A 7510-nucleotide genomic window follows, 5' to 3' on the forward strand; every position below is an offset into this window, starting at 1 on the left:
CCAGCTTAGCACTGCAAAACTTGGAGTCAGCTCCACGTTCAGAAACAAGAGGAGCAGGTGGAAGCTGTCGGCCACCGTTGAAGTGGCACGGTGTGAAAAGGAGCCAGGATTGCTGGAAGTAGCCATGTTGATCCTCTGAAAACAGAAGCTGGTAGAGCCATGTGTAATATGCCCATGCCTCTAGTCACCCAAAGCTTCCGTCAACAATCCTAATTAAACCAATTGGTTAACACACACTCATGTGAGCGCACACACACACACACACTCACATGTGCATGGACTCACACATGCATGTAAAACAAACACACATATACAAGGCGCACACACACAGGCACACACATGCATACACATGTACATGCACACAGGCTCGCACAGTATGCAAGTGCAAGGCGCTAGTTAGGGAGAGGAGAGGGTGGGTGGGAATGGGAAAGGACACGGGAGGATAATGGGGATGAATATGACCAAGACATGATTACATGTGTGAAGTGTGGTCATGAAAGCCATTGCTGTGTGTAATTAACATATGCTAATAAACAAGCCCAAGGGCAGAAACTTTAACAAGAGGACACTAGTAAACACAGACCTAGTTTTGTTCAGGAACTAGCTGTATGCCTCCATGAGTGAGCGTGCAGCTGACAGGCTACGTCTCTCCAGTTCTCCTCTGTGGCCTGCTCATCACCTCTTACACGGAGCATCCGCAGAAATGCCACCATTGTTTTCCCATCTTTTGGCCCAAACAAGGCTGAGCAGCGTGATTATATTTTAGGAAAGCTGGCTTTCCACTACCTAAAGACTATACATGGACTGACCCTGGACTCTGACCCCATAGGTAGCAATGAATATCCTAGTAAGAGCACCAGTGGAAGGGGAAGCCCTGGGTCCTGCTAAGACTGAACCCACAGTGAACTAGTCTATGGGGGGAGGGCGGCAATGGGGGGAGGGTTGGGAGGGGAACACCCATAAGGAAGGGGAGGGGGGAGGGGGATGTTTGCCCGGAAACCGGGAAAGGGAATAACACTCGAAATGTATATAAGAAATACTCAAGTTAATAAAAAAAAAATAAAATAAAAAAAAAAAAAAAAAAAGAAATACTCAAGTTAATAAAAAAAAAAAAAAAAAAAAAAAAAGAAAGCTGGCTTTCAGTAGCATCTTCCTTTAAACCACCGTGGCCAATTTCAGATCCTTACACAGACACTTTCCAGACGCTTCTGTTTGCCATTGCCACACTCTCTCTCCCGTTGCCAAGGGAATGGTCACAGGGGAAGGCACTTCTTCTGGGAGCACAAGAGCTCTCTGATGCTTCTTATTTTCCAAGTTAAGAAGAGGCATAGGACAAAGTCCAGCTTCCTCGGGAATTTTGAACTGGAAGACCCAAGAGTGACCTCAGTGACCTCTGTGAGTCTTTGATGGTCATGTGGCAGCCATGTGGGGAAGGCTGTCTGTCCCTCGTGGAGGTGCCATGGAGAGGCACATATCTCTGGGCATACCTAGGGACTATCCTGTTACACCACAGTAAACTTGATCAATTCTGTTCCATCTAGTGTGTGTGCATATTTTCCAGGTTTTGCTCTGGCAGCCTACAAATGTTGGTAACAAAGTGCCTACTATGGCAGCCACCAAAAGAACTTGCTATTGGCCCATGGCTGAAGTAATGATGGGTCCCTTCAGCCTTCAATCTGTGCCATCTCCAGATTGAAAAGCCTTGGTCCAGAGTACATGTTAGAGCATCCTATCATGGTGGCTAGAGCACAGCATACTATGCTAGTCCGCTTTCCATCACTGTGACAAAATACATGGGATGAGCAACTTAAGAGGTGAAAGATTTTGTTTGTGCCAGTTTCCGTCACAGTTGCTTGCTTGTATTGCTTTTGGTCCTGAGGCAAGGCAGAACTTTGTGACTGAAAAGCGTGGTACAAGTGACCTACTCATGGGTAGCTGAAAAGGAAAAAAAAAGAGAGAGAGAGAGAGAGAGAGAGAGAGAGAGAGAAGAACCAGGTACCCAAAATATCTTCCAAGAACACCCCCAATGACTCCCTTCCATTGATCCTCACCTCCTAAAGTTTTCATCAACCCCCTCCCAAAAGTGCCACAGGTTGAGGATCTTGTCTTCGACACATGGCCATTGGAGCCATTGGATGGCCCTGGGGACCATCCAAGAAGGCCATGAGGTTAAGCACATTCCAGCAAGGTGCTTCACCACAGCCCAACCTGCCTGCTCATATGCCTTCTGTGTTTTGTCCCTTCCACTCAGTGAAGATGGAAGAAGAGGAGGAGAAGGAAGAGAGAAGGTAGAGGAGGTGCTGGGGGAAGAAGGAGGAGGAGGAGGAGGAGGAGGAGGAGGAGGAGGAGGAGGAGGAGGAGGAGGAAGAACAAGGACAAGAACAAGAACAAGAAGAGCAAGAAGAAGAAGAAGAAGAAGAAGAACAACAACAACAACAAGAAGAACAAGAAGAACAAGAACAAGAAGAAGAACAAGAACAAGAAGAAGAACAAGAAGAACAAGAAGAAAAACAAGAACAAGAAGAACAAGAACAAGGACAAGAACAAGAAGAACAAGAAGAACAAGAGCAAGAACAAGAAGAAGAAGAAGAACAAGAACAAGAACAAGAAGAACAACAACAAGAAGAACAAGAAGAACAAGAACAAGAAGAACAAGAACAAGAAGAAGAAGAACAACAACAACAACAACAATAACAACGACAGCAACAGCAACAAGAGCAGCAACAAAAAGGAGGAACAGGTTAGTAGTGAGGAGGCTTTGAAGAAATTTTACATTTAGTCGCACCTTTGTGTCATCTTTGGAGGGTGAACTTGTACATACATGGTGAGCAGTAACGCCTCAATATTTCCTTCTCCCACTTATTATCTTGGGATGTTGTGAGGAGTCGTTGAAAAAAAAATCAGAAACATTAAAAGTGTAATCAACACTTATATTCTACCATCTTGAACTTACCACACTTGTTCCGTGTGTGTTTATGCACACAGCCTCCTTGGTATGGTACCACTTTATGTACGAAACTATTTCCAAGTAGCTTGCAAGCGTCTTAATATTTTATTAAGTTGGATCTTAATATTTTATTCCTGAAGATGGATCTACCAACAGTAGAAGGGAGATGCTTCTATTTAACCCACTACCATTACCACACTACAAAGGTTAATAATACGTCTATAATATTATTTAATAACCATATCACATTAAAACATTCTCAGTTGGGCCTGGAGAGGGGACTCAGTAGTTAAGAGGATGTGGTGAATGAGAATGGACCCCTTAGGCTCATGTGATTGAATGCTTGTTCAGAAGTTGGTAGAACTGTTTAGGAAGAATTAGGTGTGGTCTTGATGGAGAAGTGTTGATGGGCTTTGAGGTTTTAAAACCTCGGGTCATCCGTGGGATGGATATAATCTCTTAGCCGCTACTCTGCTGCCATATTCCTGCCATGATGGTCATGGACTCACCTTCTGGAACTTTGAGCCCCAAATTAAATGCTTTGTTTTATAAGTTTTCTTGGTCACAACATCTCTTCAGAGCAACAGAACAGTAACTTAGACAGAGTACACACTACTCTTGAGAGAACCTGAGTTTGATTCCCAGCACTCACACAAGGCAGCTTACAACCATCTGTAACTCCAGATCTCTCTCCTAACACTGAGGGCCCAGGCACTCAAGGGCAAACACTTATAGATGCATAGTTAAAATGTAATGAACTTAATCTTTAAAAAAAATTCCCAAGCACCCTAGGATATGTATCGATTTGTTTGTACCAAAGCAACATCAATTAGGGGCCACAAATTGCATCAGGCTATTTTCTCTCGGTCTATTAAGGTTTTCTTATCAGCCAAAGTCAGCGTTCCGTTTAAGGTAGTAAATTTTAAGTGTATGGTTCAGTGGGTTTAAAATTCTCTTATCATCTTTATTACTACCACCTTCACCAAAATATAGAAAAAAACTCATTCATTTTCCTTTTATAACCCACTACTCCCTCTCTTCCCACACTCCCACCTTAGGCAAACACTTACTGACTTTGATGACTTTAGATAGCTTTGCCAGCTCAGAAGCTTCATTAGTACAGGAGTATAGGTTATACTTAAAAAGGGAGGGAGATCTATTGTAACCCTGGTCTACAATTTGCTAGTAGTCTAAGATGACCGTGAACTTCTGGTTCTCCTGTCTCCACCTCCAGAAGATGGATAGCCAAGGCTTACTATATGGGTAAGCATTGTACCAACCGGGCTGTAACCCTGGCCACAGGGTCCCCTTTTAGGCCTTCCTTTCATCTCTCGTCATATTCTGGTGATTCATCATTGTTACTGCGTGCAAGTGGTTCAGTGTTCCATCGTATAGAGAGACCTGTCACCATGATTGATGTTTGGATCGTTTTCTACTTTAAACCGCAAGGGACTACATCTGCTAGGAGAAGTCTTTACTATATAATCCTTTCTGTAAAGCTATCTTTCTATTATTCTTTTTTTAAAATATTTATTTATTATGTAGTTATGTAGAAGTACACTGTAGCTGTCTTCAGACACACCAGAAGAGGGCATCAGATCTCATTACAGATGGTTGTGAGCCACCAGGTGGTTGCTGGGATTTGAACTCAGGACCTCTAGAAGAGCAGTCAGTGCTCTTAACCGCTGAGCCATCTCTCCAGCCCCTTTCTATTATTCTTAAGTAAAAATTTGGAAGATTTCTGGATTACATAAGTGTATTATATGGGTTAAAGAGTAAACACACACACACACACACACACACACACACACACAAGGAGGGTCTATTTAGGAAAGGGGACAAGCGAAAGGAGAGTAGGGTAGATGTGTGGATAAAGACAAAGCATGATGTGTGTGTGTGCCTTTAATCTCAGCACTGAAAGTCAAGGGCAGGGGAGCTCTCTAAGGACAACATCACCCCCATCTCGGTAGCAAGATACAGCCTGTGTTAACACACACACACACACACACACACACACATACACACACACTATATATGATATATGATATTACTATAATTCATATAATAATATCATATGTCATATATCATATATTATATATTTACCTATAAGGATATATATATATGTGTGTATGTATGGAAACATAACAGTAAAATCTATCATTTTATATGTTAGTTAACAATTTTTAAAAGGGAGAGCTGGAGAGCTGGCTCAGTAGTTAAAAGCGTGCACTGCTCTTGCAGAGGATCCAAATTTGGTTCACAGCACCCATGTCAGGTGGCTCACAACTGTTTGCAACTCCAGGGGCATAAACTGATTCTGGCCTCTGTGGGTACCTGCACTCACACGCACACACCCACACAGAGACACACATATATGCATAATTAAAAATAAAAATAAAATCTCTTTTACACTGATAAAATGAATATGTATGCTTAACATGTTGATCTTGAGTATTGAAAACAACATTCTTATGTATTTCACATTGCAATCCTATATACCAACACCCAGACAAGAAATACTTGATTTATGTGTGTCAGTTTTATAATCTGTATCTCCTTTGTGTTCACTCTCTCACCTTTTTTTGGTTGTTGTTTTTACTATAATGAAGCACCTGATGCTAAATACTTCTTAAAGCAAAGGTTTGCTTATCCGACAATGCTGGAGGTACTGGCACCGGTTTTTGGTTAGGGACTTATAGTAGATGGCATCATATGGTGGGAGCACATGAAATGGAGGGGGAGAGGTGGAGGTCACATGATGAAAGCAAGAACACCAAACTCAGCCTGCTCTGAAAGTGACTGAGTTCCAAGGGCTCTTTCAGCTACTCCAGCAAATAGTCACTAATCTGTTGCAATGGTTATGGCCCAATAACCTAATCACCTCCCATTCACCCTCTATTACCTTGGGGGCCAAGCCTCCAGCACATGAGTCTTTGAGGAGCATGTATTGTTACTTTGGTTCTTGCGGTGACCAAATGCATGTCAAGAAGCAATGTAAGAAGGGAATGGCTTGAGGAGGCTCACGGTTTGTTGAGGTACAGGCTGCAAGGGAAGCGGAGGGAAGGGAAGGCAGTAGGGAGTAGCCCAGAGCTCTGTTGATGAAGGTTTACAGCATGCTCTGCTCACATCTTGGAGAGCCAAGCCAGAAGCACATAGTGACTTAGGTGAGAGTCAGAGCCAAGATGTAACCCTCAAAGCCCGTTCTATCTGCAGTCTCACTCCGTTAGGCAAGACTCTACGCCCTAAAGTTTCCACAGCCTTCCACAACAACGCTACTCAGCTGGATAACAGTGAATAACAGGAGAAAACGGTCTTCCTGGTTTTAGTAGGAATTTAGTAGAATTCCTGAGATTGTTACGTGTTTGAAATCACACCCTACAGCTTTCCAGAGTGAACATTTTTGCTTTCTTTTTACTGGCTCTTGAGACCATAACCCAACATTGAACTGGACGGCAGAAGAAGACCTCTTTCCCTGCCTTGACCTGGAGCGAAAACATTCAGCCTCTCACTAAAGAATGTGAGGTTAAAGGTTTGGAAGAACAAAATTCAACATGCTCTTAGACTCAAACATTGAAGGCTTCTATTGTTCCCTTTGAAGAGGGTCTTGTGTTGTTCTGACAGGCAGACTATGGACATGTGGTTCTTCTTAGCCCTCGGCAAAGCAGCTCTAGAATGGTCTTGATTCCAAGCTGGTTTAATCCTGACCTGAAACATGGTCTTTTTTGTCACTCTACTCAAAGCTGTTGGTGTTCAGTGAAGTCTATTGACTCTGGTGCTTAAAACACAGGAGTCTCTCTGCTTTTGAGTCTACACAAGAACATCAATGGGCCCACTGACAGTCAGGCATGGAGGAAGGCTTAGTGGCAGGTCCAGTCTCTCACTTTGAACTATATTCCCTCTGACAGATTCTAGGGAAGGGGGAGTCAGTGCCTTCAGATGTGTGCCCACTGGTAACTCTACCAGACTCCAGTGGAGAGTTCCAATCCAACGCTCACAACAGATACTGAGGTTTGGTCTTCTGCTATCTATTATAATGGTCAAGTGCAGGCCCCCAAGACCCAGTTGTCCCAGAGAGTCTTAACATTCACCTTGGCCAAGGTATTTCTGATTGGTAAATGAAGATGCCAATAGCTGGGCAGGAGAGACATAGGCGGGGTTTAGGTTGGAGGGGGCAGGGGTTGGAGGAGAACCACGAGAAGAAGAAAGTGCAGGTGGAGGAAGGAAAAGCCGCCATGGGTTAGGTGAGCCATAAAAATGTAGCCCTGAGGGCTGGCCAAAAGGAGTTAAGAGCAGCCAAGATGAAACATAGAAAGTAGTAAGTAATAATTTGGGGTTATCGATAGGAAAGTAGATTCTAATAGCAGAGAGGGTAGATGTCTGCCCAGCTCTTGTGCTGCTTAAGGCACAAGATAATATACAAAGGTATATATATATATATATATATATATATATATATATATATATATATATATATATATATATACCTTTAAAATCCTATATACCTATATACCATATATATATATATATATATATATATATATATATATATATATATGGTTGAAT

Source organism: Rattus norvegicus, chromosome 2, assembly GCF_021556685.1.
Source record: "Rattus norvegicus strain SHRSP/BbbUtx chromosome 2, alternate assembly SHRSP_T2T, whole genome shotgun sequence".
NCBI classification, from domain to species: domain Eukaryota; kingdom Metazoa; phylum Chordata; class Mammalia; order Rodentia; family Muridae; genus Rattus; species Rattus norvegicus.